Raw genomic sequence first — 18,423 nt, forward strand, 5'->3', positions numbered from 1 at the left:
AGACCATGCATTTCCAAAACACACACTGTTGAAAATTTCACCCATGCATGACCTTTTCTTGATCTGAGTCCCACTTCTACAGCCGTCCAGGCAAATACATTTGTAATATTTGTGTGCTTAACTATGCATGTCTTCTACAGGGTTCGCTCGCTGCCATGACACTCAATCAAAGCACCTAGAGTGGGCTGGCCGTGACCAGAGTGGGCATGAAGCAGAGCAAGTCCTAAGGAGAGCGCTGGATGATCACCAGGTAAACTGAACATTACTTATCACTCCCCAAAGAGCCTTGGCACCTAGTCCCAGCTCCGTAGAAAGAAAGCACTTGTCTCTTGTGTGTTAAGTGGCTGGTTCTGTGATTTGTCTTTCAGAATTGGAAATAGAGCAGCCATTTGGAGGATCTGGGCAGGAAGCAGCAGAGCGCAGCTTTGGAGCCTTCTTTAGGGAAATCGAGTTATGGATTTATGGTCCCGGTCAAGCTCAGCCCAGCCCCAGCCAGGGGCGGGCTCGGCAGCAAGAGTTCTTTCTGGTGGTGTCGGCAGCGGCGGCAGCGACAGCAGTAGCAGCGGCAGAGGCAGCGGCAGCTTAGCCCTCTGACTCTCTTCGGTGACGGGTATTCTTGGGTGGATAATACGGATTACGTTGTTATTGCTTAAGAATACGCGTAGTCGAGGAGAGTACCAGCGGCAGGCCGGCAGCAGCCGCCCCTCCCAGCCCACCAGCTGGCCACTAAAAGCTCCCGGTTGCCAAGGTAGCACTTCTGTTTTCTTTTTCTCGGGTGGTTTCGTTCTGGGTCTTCCCAGCACCTCTGCTGACCCAGACTGCTTTTTAGAAGGAAAAAAAAAATGAGTGCGCGCTGGGGGAGGAGGCGGGGGGCAGGTGGAGGAGAGGGGAGGAGAGGGGCGGAGAAAGGAAGAGGGTCTCTGAAACCCGGCCTGTGGACTGTGGGGCCATTCGCGTGCCTTCTGGGTACTTGTTCTCTCTCTCTCTCTCTCTCTCTCTCTCTCTCTCTCTCTCTCTCTCTCTCTCTCTCTCTCTCTCTCTCTCTCTCTCTCTCTCTCTCTCTCTCTCTCTCTCTCTCTCTCTCTCCACTGGAGGACAGAGGGACAAGGCGCGGATCTGAAAGATTCTCTAAAGTTGCAAAGGATTGGAAGGCCTGGACCGGTTTAGTAGCTCCTCTGAGCGCTGAGCTAGAGCAGGGGAGAGGGTCGCCTGGGGCATGCCTTGGCAGAAAGGGCGTGCCCGTAGGCGAAGGTGCCCCCCGGCAAGCTTGTCCAACCTCATGACTTCGCGAATCCCCGGCCTGGGGCGGGGCCGGAGCCCCACCCGCAGCCGGCCGACCAGCTCTGCAGGCAGACGTGGCAACCCAGCCTGAGGAGGGGCGGGGAGGGGGGGACAGGGGGCTGGGTCCCAGTGGAACTTTCAGATTACAAGTGTTGTGGGTCTCTCAGGAACCCCTATTTTCTTTTCTGATTCTCTGTGAAGAGGTGGAGAAGCAGGCTGGTAATCGGATTGGTTGCACTGTGGTACGGAGCTGGAACCTTCCTGAAAGAGGCTGGGGCAGGCAGCGACTGTTCAGATGTCCAGTTTCTTTGGAACACTTCTCCAGCCCTGCCTTCCCTACCTCTGCCTTTGGGATGAGTCTCAAACATCAACAAATCAAGGCATGTTTTTCAGTCTCAGGTTGGCCGCAGAGGGATGGGAGGATGAGAAAACCCTCCACTCTTCTTGCAGTGTCTGTTTCTAATGTTAATGGACCATAAAGCAATGTGGATACATCCTCTCTTAGCGAAGAGCAAGCGATCGCTGGAGCGACCCTTCCATCACGCTCCGGCATTCCAGGGGCAAGCGGACCTAACAGGAGTTTAAGATGTTCCTTGGAGCCGGAAAATAGGGTCCACCGTGGTGAAAGGCACTGGCGGAGGCTCAGGAGCTTAGCCCTAGCTGACAGCGGACCTCTTAGCTATGCAGCTCGCTTTTATTACTCTTGGGAGGCTACAAGGGTTCCTTGGGTGGTGGCGTTTCAAAGGTGGGAGGAGAAATACTGGGGACAAGAACGATCTAGGTGCCCAGAAGGTTCCGCAGGGCAGGGCTAGACTTAAGACCAGCTTTTCTCCCTTGTGTGTTCCCGGTTGATTTTGTTTGAGGGACTGGCTCCAAAGAAGACTGAATTCCTGAGAAGTCCAAGCTGCTGGAGAAATGAAAGCAGCTCTCCCTTGTGGCATTCCTGGACCTACTTTAAGCTCAGCTGCGTCCAGCCACCTTCTCCCTTTGGAGTATATACCCTTCCCGGTGTGGGTGTGAGGCTTGCATTCTCTCTACTGGGTCCTTGCCCACAAGAGCAAGCTGACCCCCAGGGAGACTGCAAAAGATGTGCCTTGGAGAAATAGCCTTTCCCAGTTAAGGTCTCTCCCTTTCTTCCAGCATTAGATCTGTAATGACCGGTTCTCCATGCCTCTTCTCTCTCCCTCTTCCTGTCCCTGTTTGTCTGGTCCCAGGCTGAGTCCCAGGCTATCTTGTAATAGCTCTTGTAATTTAGCTATGTTGATAAGGGAGGGGGGGACGGGTGGGGTCCTGTTCAGACTCCTGGAAATCGGCCGGTTTTCAGAATAGGATGAAGCAAGCAAACAGACCCTGTCTTTGCCCGAAACATCCTGTCACTACCAAGAAAAATATGTAACCGAGGTTCTTTCTTTCATTTTTTCCAAGAAGTAACCTTCCTTCTCCAGTTGGTGATTAAGAGCTTTTAAATATTGTGCTTGTTACAGATCTAACGATACTCAGTGTGTCTATGTGTGCTGTTGTTTCCCTGGAAATTAGAAAAGTAGAGAGCAGTAGTGTGGGCTAGCTGCTGGGTTATACTTGGAGAGTTGGTCTAATGCTGGTAGATTATCTAAGTGTGGATAGGTTTGAAGGACAGACAGCACTGAAGGCCTGATATTGAAGAGAGAGATAAAAGATGCCATATACCATCATTTGTTGTGGGAAGAAGCAAGATCTTTTTGGAAAATAAGCTATTTCATTGAGTTCTTTGGCACTGGGGCTTCAGCTCATGACTGAAATTGCTTCATAAATGAATAATAAGTTTTAGTGTAGGATAATGGGAAGGGGAAGGAGACCTCTACCCATGTTATGACATATTGTTTGATTTTCTTCTGATTGAGTGGTTTCAATTTTTATCTAGTTGCTTTCTTTCTTTTGAAGAATTATTTACTTATAGAAGTTCCCATTAGGTGTCAGTCTGACTGAACTGGTTCCTGTTTTAAATTATTTTCAGGGGGTAGAGGGGCATACCTAGTCAGGGGGGATTTAATAATAAGGGGCAAATCAACCCAAACTTTTCTTAACTTGACATGACTGTAATTGATTGTTTTTGTGCCGAGACAGCCTATTTGTTTGTTTGTTTGTTTTTTATCAGAAAACACAATTTAAAAAAATTACATCACAACTACCCAATTACTGCTTGTACACTGTAGGTGTTTCTTGTCAGCTGTAAAGAAGTGCAAAGTGCTTGCTGGTGGTTTTCCTGTCAGAACCCAGAGATATGAAGTAGTCATAATCATTTTTCCATTAAGGTCCTAGTGCAAGAAGAATAGGCATCATCTTTACAGTATTTGTTTTGCCTTAAGAAATGAAGAGAACGTCTATTGCCTTAAGTGAATGTAGGCACAGCTTAGATTCTGTTGGGTAATATCACTTTTGGTTTAATGAAGGGAGGGAGTGAAGAAAAAACTTGTAAATGTTGCTATTGATCATTATTTTTTCTTTGAACAAGACTGTCTATATACTCAAAAATGTACAGCCTCAATTCATGGTTTATCGATAATAGCTTTGGAACATACCATCTAAGTGTGTATTATATCTGTGAACACTCCATGTACACTGCAATACATAACATTCTTGAACAGGGGTAAGAAAGACCATCTTGGTTAATGGTTTGCTACTGAATCTCAGGTAAGGAGTCTGACAGACACTGGATTTTGCAAAGAACTTGCTTATTTTCTTCTCTCTGCCTCTGAATCATGTTCTGGTGTTGCTGCTTACACAGAACTTCAGGGAACTTGAATTCAGGACTAAAGATTCATAAAAGTTTGTGATGTGAATATACAAAAAAAAAAAAAAGTAATGAACTAGTGACTTTCACAAGATAGACTTTTCAAGAACTAGGCACGTTCCAGGACCAAGACATTTTCTGGAGCCATTATTAACCCTAGAAGGAATGATGCAATTCTTGGTATCACACCAATGTGAATCTAGAACATAAAAAGAGCTCCTAATGATAGCATGGACAAAGAAAAGGGGTGAGGAAGAAGCAGTGGGAGGGATGGAAAATTCCATCAATCGTATTGTAACTTCTCCTCACATTGTACTTCATTTTAGGGATGCTAAATTTTCAGTAGAAAATGATTATGTGATGGGAAGAGTGGGAAATATTTTTGTTCTCTGTGTAGAAGAAATATTTTGTATTTTGTGAAGAAAGACAGTGCCATAGAAGTAACAGGAAGTGAGGACCACCATTATTCACCATCTTCTTGACACTGAGCAGATGTAGTTATGCTTGTTTCAGAGAAATAAGATGCTGCTGCTCTCAGATTGTTAGAGAGCCAAACATTTTACAAAGTAAATTTGCTTTGAAAAAATTTTCACTAAAAATTCACTAACAACCACAGAGTACATAAAGACTTTATTAGTTGTAGATAGCTATACAATTATAAATATAAATGATACATAAGTTTTAAGTAACTCATTTTATAGTGCAGTGTGTGTGTGTATGTGTGTGTGTGTGTGTGTGTGTGTGTGTGTGTGTGTGTGAAAATATTTGAGGAAGAATTTTCCCATGGCACCTATATATTGAATCATTACTTAGAAGCCTTGGATTTCACTCTTTATACACTTCATGAGTGTATAAAATAACTCTTTCAACTGAAAAAGCATGGCAATTAATACACAAAAGTATAAGATAAAAAGAAACTGAAAAATTTTACATTTCCCTGAACTGTGTTTTGAATCTATTAATTAGTTGATTATTGAATACAGAGTAAGAGTCGAAGAAACACACTGTGATATTCATATTGTTGTCCCAGTGTCTGTTAAATTTGTGACTAGTTAAGTATGATTAATATGAATTCTATTGTGTCCTGACTAATTATGATGTTAAGTAAGAGAATCTGATCTTCAAAGCCAATAAAAAGCATAACAATATCTATATCAGTGTTTATGAAAATATCCTTTCAAGATACTGTAATAATCCACAGTATCTTAAAATATATACATATATCAAGATAGCTGGAATCAAAAGTTTTCCAAATCCAAATTTCCACCGTTACATTAGTTCAATATTCAGTTCTAAGAATGTAAAACAAGACTTGTTACATTTGTTTTGATGGCTTAAAATTTGTCCTGAATTTCATTCACTTAAACTTCAAGCTAAAAGAATAGAATCCTAATCTATTACTAATCTATTACTATATTATTGATTCATGTACAGTTTCCATCACTGAACATTTGTAAAAGTTGACAAAGTATATGATAAAGCAACATTTGCATAATTTGAGAGTAGTATGTTTACAACATAATGAATATAAATCTTAAGAAAAACTCTACTGAAAGATTACCTTTGAACAGTTTTATGTAATTAGAAAAATAATTTCTTAAATTTTGTTCCTATAATTTTTATCCTATGTATTAATGAGAAATAATGGTGTCTTTTTCTTCTATTGAGCATGTATGGTCAACTTAAGTACTAACTCCAACAAGTCACAAATTAGCCAAGTTCTTCATTAGTTCATTTATTAATGTTCTATCAGAAAGTGACATTAGAAATGAAACTTTCACCTGTACTTGGAATATACTAGAATAAGATTTTAAGTTGTATGGATAGATTTACAAATAACTACCAGTTCAAGTTATAACATGATTCTAAATTAAGTTTTGTGTATAGTTTGTTTTCATAGCTCTTATTTAAACAGGATTTGACAGTGTGTATAAAAGCAAGGTAAATTAAAATATTAAGGCAGTCATTAAAAATCTTCACACTTATTCTTTTCAATTTTTAACATATTTAAGGGGAGAAGTATGTCCTGTAATAGAAAGAACTTTGGAATAGAAACTAGGAAATCTGTCTCTGAACTCAGGCTCTACAATGAACGAGGGTCTGGTCACATGGCTTATCGCTCCTTTTTGACATCTTCAGTAAGAAGGTTTGTGTTCAGACTCTTTCAAGGCTCTCCTGTTTCTAAGACTTTGGGATTCCATTACAGAAAACTAAAACCAGTTTTTTTAAAACTTTTGTCTAAATCTTACTCTTCACCTCACATACAGACAAAATACAAATAAATGTTACAACTGAGGTGTTTCAGAGCTATTCAGAGATATAACATCACAGAAAAATTTGATCCTCATGATTTTTACTTAAATTCTTAAAACATGAAGAGGATGGAAAACTTGCAAAACCTTCTTACCATGCAATTGTTATTTGTTTTTGTAACAAAAGAATGTCAAGGGGAAAAAAAAGATGTAAAAGTTCATTTTAATATGTTACCTTGGAAGTTTATTTATCTGTGTGTTCATATGATAAGCTAGGAGCTCTCTAAACAGTAACAGTCTCAGTGGTACTTCTGCCTGCCTAATGGGAACAAATGTTTAAAGTTGCAACATATATATATATATATATATATATATATATATATATAGAGAGAGAGAGAGAGAGAGAGAGTAATCACTCAGCTTTTTAAAATCTTTATACTCTGTGAGTATATGCTATTAAGTTTAATTATGATATTTTAAAAAGTGAGTACAATGTTATACCCCCTTTTTCTTTTAATAGAATCAATTTAATAGAAAATTTAATTCTAATAATATAGAGCAAACTTACGTAGTAACTAATACACTATCTGGTACATAGTAGGTACTCAGAAATATAAATTAATTTGGTGTAAGCAATTAATATTTTTAGTACATATATTGATATAAGGATCATATGCTTCCCTTAACTGGTAACCTTTTAAAAGTAATTATTCTATAAAAATATCTTTGGCATGGAATGTATTTAAATTTTATGTAATCTTAACATAAACTCTAATTATCAAATTTACTTACTAAACAAAATATTCATTTTCTCTGTCATATATAATCCTCAAATAATTGAAAATCTATAAGAACATTTTATTGAAACTTGTATTATTTGATAAATTCCAAGTAACCCCTTAATCTACTGTAATGGGAAACTGTTTCACATACCCATCACCTACTGTGTTTTATTTAAAATTAACCTGTAACCACTAGTAAAATTCATGAATTTTAACTATTAATCAATACTATACATTAATTCACATACTATAATAGTTATTAGGATTTTCATTGCTTAGGGTCTGTACAATAGTTAAAATGTTTTCCATTGCGTATTAGGAAAGCAGACTAAATTATCATTTCTTTTGAAAGCTGTGGCTTTCCTGAGTGTTCCAAGCACAATAACTGTAAGTTAATTGATAATCTTAAAGAATATACCCATTCTCTACAAAAATTAAGATGATAGGCTTTGTTAGCTATTGTTTTATTTAGATTGTTTACAAACTATTCACATGTAGGCCAATGATATTATAAAGCATGTCCATTTAAAACTTAAGGATACATTTCATAAAAATATTGTATATAGCTTTCAGTAGCAACTGACTTCAGTTAGCTGCCTGGGAAAAGAAACATGAGGCTTTGAAATCATTTATTTGTGCTTGAATGTATCCGAATGTATCCTGGTCCTTTGTGGTTGGATGTCGTCATCCACAGGCCAGCTGTGGAGCTGTGTGATGGACAGTGGACAACAGAAACAAAGTAAGAAAACAACTTACCACAAACTGAGTGTCGTTATCTTTGGATGCTCTGTTTATTAAAAGTATTGTCCAGTGTTACTCTCAGAAGACAGTTTCACATTTGGATATGGAAATTTGTGCAGATAACAATTAAATTTGACAAGACTTGGGGGACATAGAGCATGGTAACAATATTAAGGGAGTGGACTTCATAGAAGGACCTGCAGTTTGGAGTGACATATTTAGCAAGACAATAATGAATTCCTGCAGGATCTTTTATTGAGAGGCCTAAAAATGGGCACCATACACGTGGAACAAAGCGTCAGTTCTAGGAAACTTTAGAAAAGATGTTTGTCTTTATTGTAGTTCAGTGTCGCTTTTCCAGGTGTGACAGGCAGCTGTTGATATTGAGTTTATATCATTTATTGGTATGGAAGGAATACTTCATAATGTGAGTTTAAATGATATTTCCATGCTCTTTTTCATTTAAGATAGTATTCATATTATGGTGTATAGAACTTCACATCAAGTAAAATATAAATAATAATCTCTGCATATACTAGGCCTAGCTTGTATGTATAAAATCCTCTCTAGCAGGATAACTTAATGATTCTCAAATCAAAAGAAGCATCATCACTTTGAAAAGACGTGTATGACTGAGGGGGCTTTTTATTCAAAGTCTTTTTTATCTTAATTTTTTTTTCTGTTGGAAAATGTATGTGGTATATTTGGATCACACTTTTGATACCAGGAAACCTAGACAAATTTGTAAGACTGTATCAGCAATATTTCCTGATGTAACTTGTGTTTAAGAGTGTAGCTTGTCTACTCAATGCAATTACTTTAGCTTTAGGAAGACGGAATATTTACAAATTAACTTGGATAACAATACAGGTTATTAGTCGTCTTTCCTATTGTGCTACTTTAATTTACAAAGATGGAATGTGCTCTTGGTTACCTATTTTATTCAGATATAACTATTTCCCAGTCTGTTATCCACACAGAATTTAAGATTTTGTGAGTTTTTAAATAGGTACAAAACAAATTCATAATTTATTTCCTAAGATAAATTCTCCAGTATATAATATAATCCCAGTTTTGCTTTGGAATATGAAGTTTTTCCCTCATATTACAGTACCTAGAAAACATGTCCATGCAGCCTAGATAAGATGCTGAGCTTGTGTGCAAATCCTCCTTGATGGCCATGCTTCTAATGCCACAATCAAAGCTTCAGTGTAGAGGGTTTCTGACCACATTTCCCTTGTCAGTGCATGATGTCACTTTCTATGTTTTTCATATTAATCATAATTTTTACCCAGTTTTACACAACTTAAGCATTTTAAGCTCACAGATAATCTATACAAGTATGAATGCACAAAATATTTGGAAGGTCTGTAGTAAGCTTAAACTCATGTTTTTTCAAAATCTGGGAAAACTTTTTAGGCCCAACTAACAGACTGGAGATACAAACATGAATTCTTTTAATGGGATGAGTTGATCTATTGTAGTTGCAAATGTTTTACTAAATCAAGAATATTTAACCACAATTAAGTCAATTTAATAAGCTCTGGAATGAAAAATGCTGGTGGAAAGATTAGATTGGTAAATATTTCCCACATTGAGAAAATTTAAAATAAGATTGTGCACACTGACCCAGTAATGTTTATATACAAAATATATAAATAAATTCATGTTTCAGTGTGTGTCTTTGTGTCTGTCTGTGTGTCTCTGTGTGTATATGTCAGTGTGTGTGTGTGTGTGTGTGTGTGTGTGTGTGTGTGTGTTCAGTGTGTATGTGTATGTGTTGAGATAAGGTTTTACAAATGTGCTCACACTGACCTCAAATTCAAGAGTCTCCTGCCTTATCCTTTTAAATGCTGAGACTAAAGGCATGAACCATGAACCACTCACCTAACTTAAAATCCACATTTTAATGTACAATATAAAATTATAATTACTCCCCTTATGTCAGATTTTGTAGGTATTCAAAGCTTTCTTGCTGAATAAAGGAAGACAGATTGGCTCTTGGAATAGATCAGAGTCAAAATAAAATTCTCAATTTTGCAAAGCTCTTGCTTACTTCTGCTGTGCTATTTGTGACAGTTGCATGGGGCTCTGCCCCAGGCAGGCATATGCAGATCACCTGCCTCTTCTTATCATTTTGTTGCCTCTGAGGGTGAGTCCTCACTGTGTGGTCACCAAACTTACAAAAACAAAGACATATGCCATTATATATGAAAGGCTGTTGTCCCTGTTCCAATAGCATATCACAAGTGGTTATTAACTAAGAAAAGCTGTGGAATAAGTAAGTATTTTGTTTGCCAGGACAAAAGCATGCTCTCCTTTTGGTCATGCCATATGCAGGAAAAGATTATCTTTTGTTAAGTATAAATGATAACTGTAAATAATTATACCCATTAAATTCTTGATTTTAGAACAAATCAAAATTTTTAAAAAATGGAAATGTAAACAGAAAGAAAAAAAGGAAGAATGAAGAAAAGATTAATATTTTCTTCCCATCTATATTGATGCTGCAATTAAGGTAATACAGTGGCCACATCTCAAACAATCATCGTTTCTGTCCACAGAAAGATGTTTCAGGGTTTCACATAAATTTGCTCAAAACTAGGATGCTTGAAAATGTGAAGAGGATAGGCTTCAATCCTCAAACCAGCTAATTAAGGTGCCTTCGAGCAGCGTACAGTTTTAAGTTAACAGTAATTAATACAGCCAGCTTGGAACCTCGGGAAGCGAAAGCCAGCGAGTGCTTTTTGGTTCACTTGAGAGGATACAGTTTGATTGCTGGCGCCTGTAAACAGGTTGGGAATTGTCAACATTGTAATTAGCAGCAAGTTCCTGGATTCTCAGCCTGCCAGGCTAGTGGGCTGGTGCCTAGAGCAGTTGCCCCATGGGGGAGAGGGAAAAACAAAAGGAGGGAATTTGACCAGCCTTGTCATGCTCTGCCAGCGTATGCCACTGGACCAATGTTTTTCTTGGCAAAGATCTATTTTAAGAACTCTAGCTGTGGTTTTTACAAAATATGAAACTCACCATAGCAACCAAAATGGCAAGCGTCTCTAGGAACGTTCTCTTGATTGGCTATCAAGTCAAACTGCTGTTCAGAGCTATATTGCTTTATGCGCAGTGTCTTCTGGGCTGTGTGCACCATGGCTATTAACAGTCTGATTAAAAGGGTTAAAATGTGTTTTGGCAGCAATCCTGAACTCGCCTGCCGAAAAGCCATCAAAGACTAAGGTTATGCAAACCTTATTAACCCTTCATGCTGTACAAATAAAAAGGAAATGTCAACTTTAATACCACCGAGAATCCAATCTTCAGTACTTAAATGATAATTTATGTGTCCTATTCTTAACTCAATGCCATGTGATCACTGTAGAGAAGGGTAATCACACTTAAAATTCAAGCAGCATTTAGGCTGTTTCTAAGACTAAAAGTACATTCATAAAGTTTATATACAATATTATGGGGAGGGTATGGAAGCAGGGAAAGAAGAGAGAGATGATACTATTTTATAATCTCAAAAATTAAAAAAAGTCAAAAATTAAAAAAAAATCCCATTAATAAAAAAGTTTATATATAATTTTAGGCCAAGGGAACAATAATAGAGCAGTTTTTTAAATGTGCATTCTCTCTCTCTCTCTCTCTCTCTCTCTCTCTCTCTCTCTCTCTCTTTCCTTTGTGTGCATGTGTGTGTGTGTTTGTGTGTGTATGTGTGTGTGTGTATGAATTTCAACAGCTTTATGGCAGTGAATCATATGTAGCCTCTAGCTAGTCACAAGAACAAGTCCATTCCCACCTTGAGAAAAGTACAGTAAGAAATACATGTACTTGATAAGTAAGCTAATTTTGCCTTTCAGTCCATAAAAACTTAAGGTTGCTTAACAGTGCCAAACATTCACATATGAATCCCCTTCCCCCGCAAATAAATACTTGAGGGCTAGGGAGATAGCTCAGCCAGTGATATGCTTCCTTCATCCTGGGGGTGATGTTACGAGTAGAGAACTCTTGCAATCCCAGTTCTGGGAAGGCAGAAATAGGTAGATCTCTGTGGATCTCTGGCTCAACAGCCTCGTCTACTTGATGAGTTCCAGGCCAACAAGAAACACTGTCTTACAAAACAAGGCGACTGGTACCTGAGGAATAACACTAAAAGTTGATATCCAGCCTCCACATATGTAGGTGCTTGCACACATGCAAGTGTGCACACATATGAGCATTCAGGCACACACACACACACATACACCAAATGCTATTTAGGATATTCTCACTATCACTCTGTCTTCATTAAAATATGTTAAGGAATCTTCATAGAGATAAGCAAGCTGTAGAGAGACAAGCAAAGTAGCATTTTCTACTGTAAAAAAAAAAAAAAAATAGGTTCCTAAGTGGATCAATGTGCTATATTAAGCAATTGCTATGTGTTAATTTCTCCAGGTGGATTATAAAAACTGCATGTGTGTGTGTGTGTGTGTGTGTGTGTGTGTGTGTGCGCGCGCACACACACATGAGCACACACACACACACACACACACACACACACACACACACACACGGCTGGGTAGATCTGGCACCCAGGTGTCTGGCATAGCATTTAGCAGACTCCTTTGTGGGCAGAAGGATTACTCATATTTGTTGGAAAGAGTACAGTACCCTAATCCTTCTCCCCAGCAGAATTCACATAGGAGAGAATGAGCAACTCAATTCTTATCCACTCTCCTCTACACTCTGAGGAATGCTTCACAATTATTTATTATTTCCAGTGGAATTAGATGCCTACAGGTGGTCCCATAATGTGCCTCCAGGCATACAACCTGCTGTAAATTTTTAAGTTACATTAACTCAGCAATGTGTTGTCTCGTGACAGCAGTTCAGTCTGTGTAGGAGAGGGAGACGAGAGCAGAAAAGCAATGTCTTCTGCTTCCAATGTCCCCTTCTGTCCTTTCCATTAAAAACACTTCGAAGCAGGACCACTTGGATGCCCTGGTGGACAAAGCCTGCCTAGAGGGTCAGGCAGATGGTTGCCGTCACTAGGACCTCATTTATGTCTTACAAGTGGTGTGTTGTCAATATTTTTAAATATGAATAGCAAAACGCTCTTTATCGTGCTTCTTAACTTTTGTTTCTGAAATCAAGAAACTCTAAGAGAACTCTGTGATTCTAGTGGATCATCAGAGGGGATTTTGTCATAACCTATCTGGAAAAACATTTGAGCTTTAGACATTTGGGTAGTCACAGCTATTGCAAACCCTGCCCTGCCTCACAGTTGACCTGTTGGATCTTCTCTCCTGGACATTCAGGTAACCAGGGAGACAAAACAATTTTGTCATAGCATTCTATACTTGTCCTTCCTTTTTAATGGAGCTCCTGTCACTGAATGAAGATAGTTAATCAACCCTGTGTTTTAAGGTAAAATTCTTAATTAAAGGGAATGAAGAAACAAGGAAAATGTCCCAGTAGATATGAGTACAGATTACAGTAATACCCTTAGGGCAGTGCAGAGGCTTCTTACACCTCTGAAGTCCTCATCCTGGCCTATAAAACCCCTCCTTAGAGATATAAAAGGAACAAAATCCATATTCTACTATTTCTAGTTTCATTAAAAATATTAAAAAATATTACAAATACCAGATGCTGCACCTATTTGAAAAAATATCAGAGTGTCAGGCATGGGATGCTTGCCTTTAATCCCAGCACAAGTAGAGTAGAGACAGGCAGATCTCGTAGAGTTTGGGGCCAGACTGGTCTATATAGTGAGTGTCAAGCAAGCTGGGGCTACACAGCGAGATCCTGTTTTGAAGAAAAATAATGCGTGCCACGTTGTCTACATCTTTTACAACCACATAAGAAAACACCTTTTCACACAGACGCAGATTTTTACTACAATAGTAAAGGCACAGGCAGAATAATTAGAGTATAGATGATGTGACGCTAATGAAGTTTATCTTCCTTAATGCAACACCACTTGGCCTTGCCAACCTTTACATTTTTCAGCACCCCACAACCATGCTGAGATAAAGCAACTTGTGTATTCATGAGTTAGAATGTGTTTCAGAATACATCGGTAAGTAACTGTCCTGCATGCTCTATTCGAGAAGCATACATTCAGATCCACCAATATTTATTAAGTACCTAATATATACCTGGCATTCTTTTAACTTCCAGGGTTACTATGGAATAATGAACAGACTTTGCCCTTAAAGTATTCATGGTCTGTAAGTCTTCTCAGAACCAAGCTGCTACAAGCTCTGTGGGGGGATTCAAAAAAATGCAAAGCCACAGCTGCCTTTCAAGGAACTTACTATGTGCAGCTAACAGCAAATATTAAATTGTATGGGGTGATTGTTGCTGTAAGCCATTGCTGGGGTCGCTATTCACCAGCAGATACTTACACGTCACAGATACAATGAAAACAAAGTAGTCTTTTCTAGGAACAGATTTACCTTTTCTTCTGCCCTTTAACACACACACACAGTATCTTTCAGAACTGAAACCAAGACAACACCAAACAGGATGAAGATAAAGTACACCACTTTTTCTCATGTAAAAGACCTTATTTTTCTATTAGCAATTTTGTTATGATGACAACCTTAATAATTAGAGAATTACTGTTTCTATTGATTTTATTTTTAAATCACAATTAAAGTCAGATGCTATGCAACACTGATACAAATATTTTATTCTTTGTGTAGATTCACAATCAGAACTTACTATTAACTATGATAATAGTAATAAAAAATTGTTACTTGCCTGACTAGGAAAAGACCTCCATTTAGGAAGTAAATCACCACATCATCTGCTTTATTTTGGAGTTCATTCACACTGAATTTACATAATGATCATTATCAACTATAGAGTACTTTTTTTAATCTTTGGAGATTATAACATGCATTGAGTTGATTTTTCCAAGATGTAAACTTATCTTTTTATTTAATTTATAATTATTTTTGTAATTGCAATAATTGCCCCATATTTTACTCTAGTGTACACTCCATCCATTAAAAGCTAGGATAATCAGCTTGACTTTGTGTAAGGTATATAATATGGAATAAGAGCTTTAATTTCTGAAAGAGAGGGAGATAGAGAGGGAGAAGGAGGGAGGGAGAGAGGGAGAGAGAGAGAATGTGTGATTGTGCTGTGAATGATTAAAAACTTCACTTCTTCATTCATCTAACACAATTCTAAAATCTTACTATAAGAGAATGGCTGTGATAAAATTATTTGAGTGTTTATAAAAATGCTCACATAATAGAGTAGTATAAAGTATATTTCCCTTACATGTGTATTAAAGGTCTACTTAGTAACAAAGTACTAAAAAGATACAATAGTGAAAGGGATGTTATTGGTTAAGCAATTATATCAGGTCCTCGTTATTGGAGTTTATTGAACCAAAGTCCTATGATGTGTTCTTCAGACAAAGGCTATGTTGTTTAAGCTTTTGTGTAAATACTAGCTGTGCACAGCCTAGACTACTTAAAACCCAGCTAGGTGATGCAGGGAAGAAGCAAGAGGACAAAGCTCAGTTAGTGGAGAGCTTGCTTTGCACGGATGAGGTCCTGGGTTCAATCCCTGGTACCCCAAACAACAAACAAAGAATTAGTATTGCAGCAGCTTGTTTCTTGCTTACAGATTTCAGTTAAAATTCAGAAGAATGAAAGATAGATATATTAATACTTCGCTCGATATTGTAAGGTAATAAGTAAACCTTAGACTTCTTAAGTGTTGGCTTTAACAGGAATAAGAAAGCTAAGCCACCTTGGAAGTAACACAGAAATGACTGATTGAAGAATGTAGCTGGGATTTTTCTATCTAAACCTTATGGGGTTTTTTTTGTTTTGTTTTTTTGGTTTTTTTTTCCTGAAGCAGTCACCTGAAGCAGGTGTCCAAGTACCAACTGAGTCACATGCATGGCAAAAGGCCAGAATCTTTAACAGAATTGATAATTGCATTTCTTAGTTTGAAAAAAATCATCCGGTCTTTACTGATATATAAGAATGTAAAGTTAATGGTCTGAGCAGAAAGAGATTGCCCAAATAATTATATAATACTAAATACTAAATAATAACTTACATAGATTCTCGATGTTCAACTTCGATATATTTATATAGTCTCTAAGAATGTATTCTCTCCAATGTTATTTTTTATACTTGCCATGACTAGTGAACAAGTTGTGTTATTAAAGTATAACAGATCTTCCCTTTAAAATATATTCCTAGTAGAAGACTAGTAGAAAAAAAATAGACTGTAAAACAGAATCCTGTTCCTTCACACAGTAGAGGTGAACTGTCCAAACATGAGCACTAAGAGCCACAGTACTGGAACAATTTATATAGGCCCAATTTTAGTAACATGATTGATAAGAGCTATGTAAAAAACCTAAGGTATTCTTATAAAAAAAAAAAAGGTGCATTATTTTGACAGTTAGCATTTGACAGTTAAGCACTTCGAATTAACCAGAAATGAAAATGAAATAATTTCAGCAGGCCCATCACTTGATGGATTCTGTTTTTAAATTAAATAGACATTAATTTAAAGGTTACTGTGTTAGTCCTTAAACACAGGGAATATTAACTATAAGAATGAAGCAAGTTAAGCAACAGACACTTTTATTTAGAGAGACAAGATACTTAAGATGCAGAAATATCAAAGTCACCCTACTCTTGTCTTGAAATTTTAGTGTGTATTTCAGTTTACCTTCCTTTGGATAGGGGAACACTTACATTCCCAACTGTTCACTTACTGTTCTGTTAATGATTTTTATGTGCATTTTTTACATGAAAATGTTATTTGAAACATTCTATGATGGAAAAGTCAGATTTCAAACTTCATGAATATAACAAAGTATATATATATATGTAGGTTAAATATATATTTAACCTACAGCTTTTGGCATTTTGTAGGCCTGTACTCCAGTAACCATGGGTTTACATTTAATGTAAATTATTATCTTAAAAACTGGAAGTTATTAAATATGTGAGTAGTATCAACAATAAAACAATAGCTTAAAGTCTCTTTTCTCATTTCTCAGTGTTGTACACATTTGATCAGAGATTTCATTAAGTAGTCTTTGTTTATGCTAGTTTGAAAGTCTTTTAATATATTTACAAACACAGATGAAAGCTGAAAGGGAATTTTAAACAAGGAAACCTCTAAATATGTTATTTTACACTCATTAAAAGATGTAGTTTTAAATAGTTTATGTATTCAATTTTGTGATTTCATATAATAAAGTATTTAAGTATAATCTCTGTTTCAAAAATTATCATTTAAAAATATAGGATGCATGACATTAGAAATTATTGCTAAGATTTTTGCTCCTAGGGAGAAACTGTTGTAATTATAATTTTATATACATCTATAATTATATATATATATATTATATATATGGTAAATAGATATATTATTATATGGTAATTAGATATATAAGTCTTAAGTTTAAAATAATTTTCATCTTAAAATATTGACTGATAAGAGTTCACAATCTTCCTAATTTGTTTTATTTTATTCTCCCTAAATTCACAAGTAGTATTTAAATTTTATTTTTTAAAAGATTTATTTACAAGCTGGGCAGTGGCGGCCCATGCCTTAAATCCCAGCACTTGGGAGGCAGAGGCAGGCAGATCTGTGTGAGTTTGAGGCCAGTCTAGTCTACATAGAGAGTTCTAGTACAGGTCCTAAAGCTACACAGAGAAATCCTGTATCAAAAAAGAAAGAAAGAAAGAGAGACAGAGAGAGAGAGAGACAGAGAGAGAGAGAGAGAGAGAGAGAGAGAGAGAGAGAGAGAGGAAGGAAGGAAGGAAGGAAAGAAAGAAAGAGAAAGAAAGAAAGAAAATATTGTTATCTCTGAGTGAGTGTTTTACTTGCATGTTTATATGTGCATTTTGTGCATGCAAATGTAAAATGTGCCACAAATGTAAAATGAGGGCTTTGGATCCCCTGAGACTGAAGTTAATGAACGTTGTGAGCTGCCATGTGGGTGCTAGGAACATAATCCAGTCCTTAGCAAGAGCAACAAATGCTCTTAACCACTGAGCCATCTCTGCAGGATTTTATTTTAAGAAAAGCACAAACTTGAATTGTTTGCCTATGCAGGGAAGATAATTGAAGAGATTCTAAGGAAATACAAGTGCAAGCACACTGTGGTCACTCATTATGCATGCCTATTAAGATATGCATACAGGATTGTTTTATTATAACCCTTTTATTGACTGACAATGCTTCTATTTTCTTTACTTCTGTTCTTTCTCTTTGATCCTTTTCAACTCTAATGGCACAACTGAATCACTAGTGAATGTAAGGCAAGATCATTACTGTAGTACTGACCTCAAATTATATGGAAGTGGAATCCCCAAATGGCAAACTGCTACGTAATCTGTTTTTCTGGATCTAAATAATCTGTTACACAGTAAGCAACACTCTCCAATGTTAACTCAGTGATCCATGAAGATACGAGACTGACATTATGGTGTAAATAACTCCACAAAGCTAATAAAACAGGAAAACTAATCCAACAGCATTTCTAGTTGCTAATTAAACCAGTATTCAAACAGCCCTAACCCTTTTCTATTATTCATGGTATTTTAACACCTGAAAATCAATAAAT

Source organism: Onychomys torridus, chromosome 6 (assembly GCF_903995425.1).
Source record: "Onychomys torridus chromosome 6, mOncTor1.1, whole genome shotgun sequence".
Classification (NCBI taxonomy): Eukaryota; Metazoa; Chordata; class Mammalia; order Rodentia; family Cricetidae; genus Onychomys; species Onychomys torridus.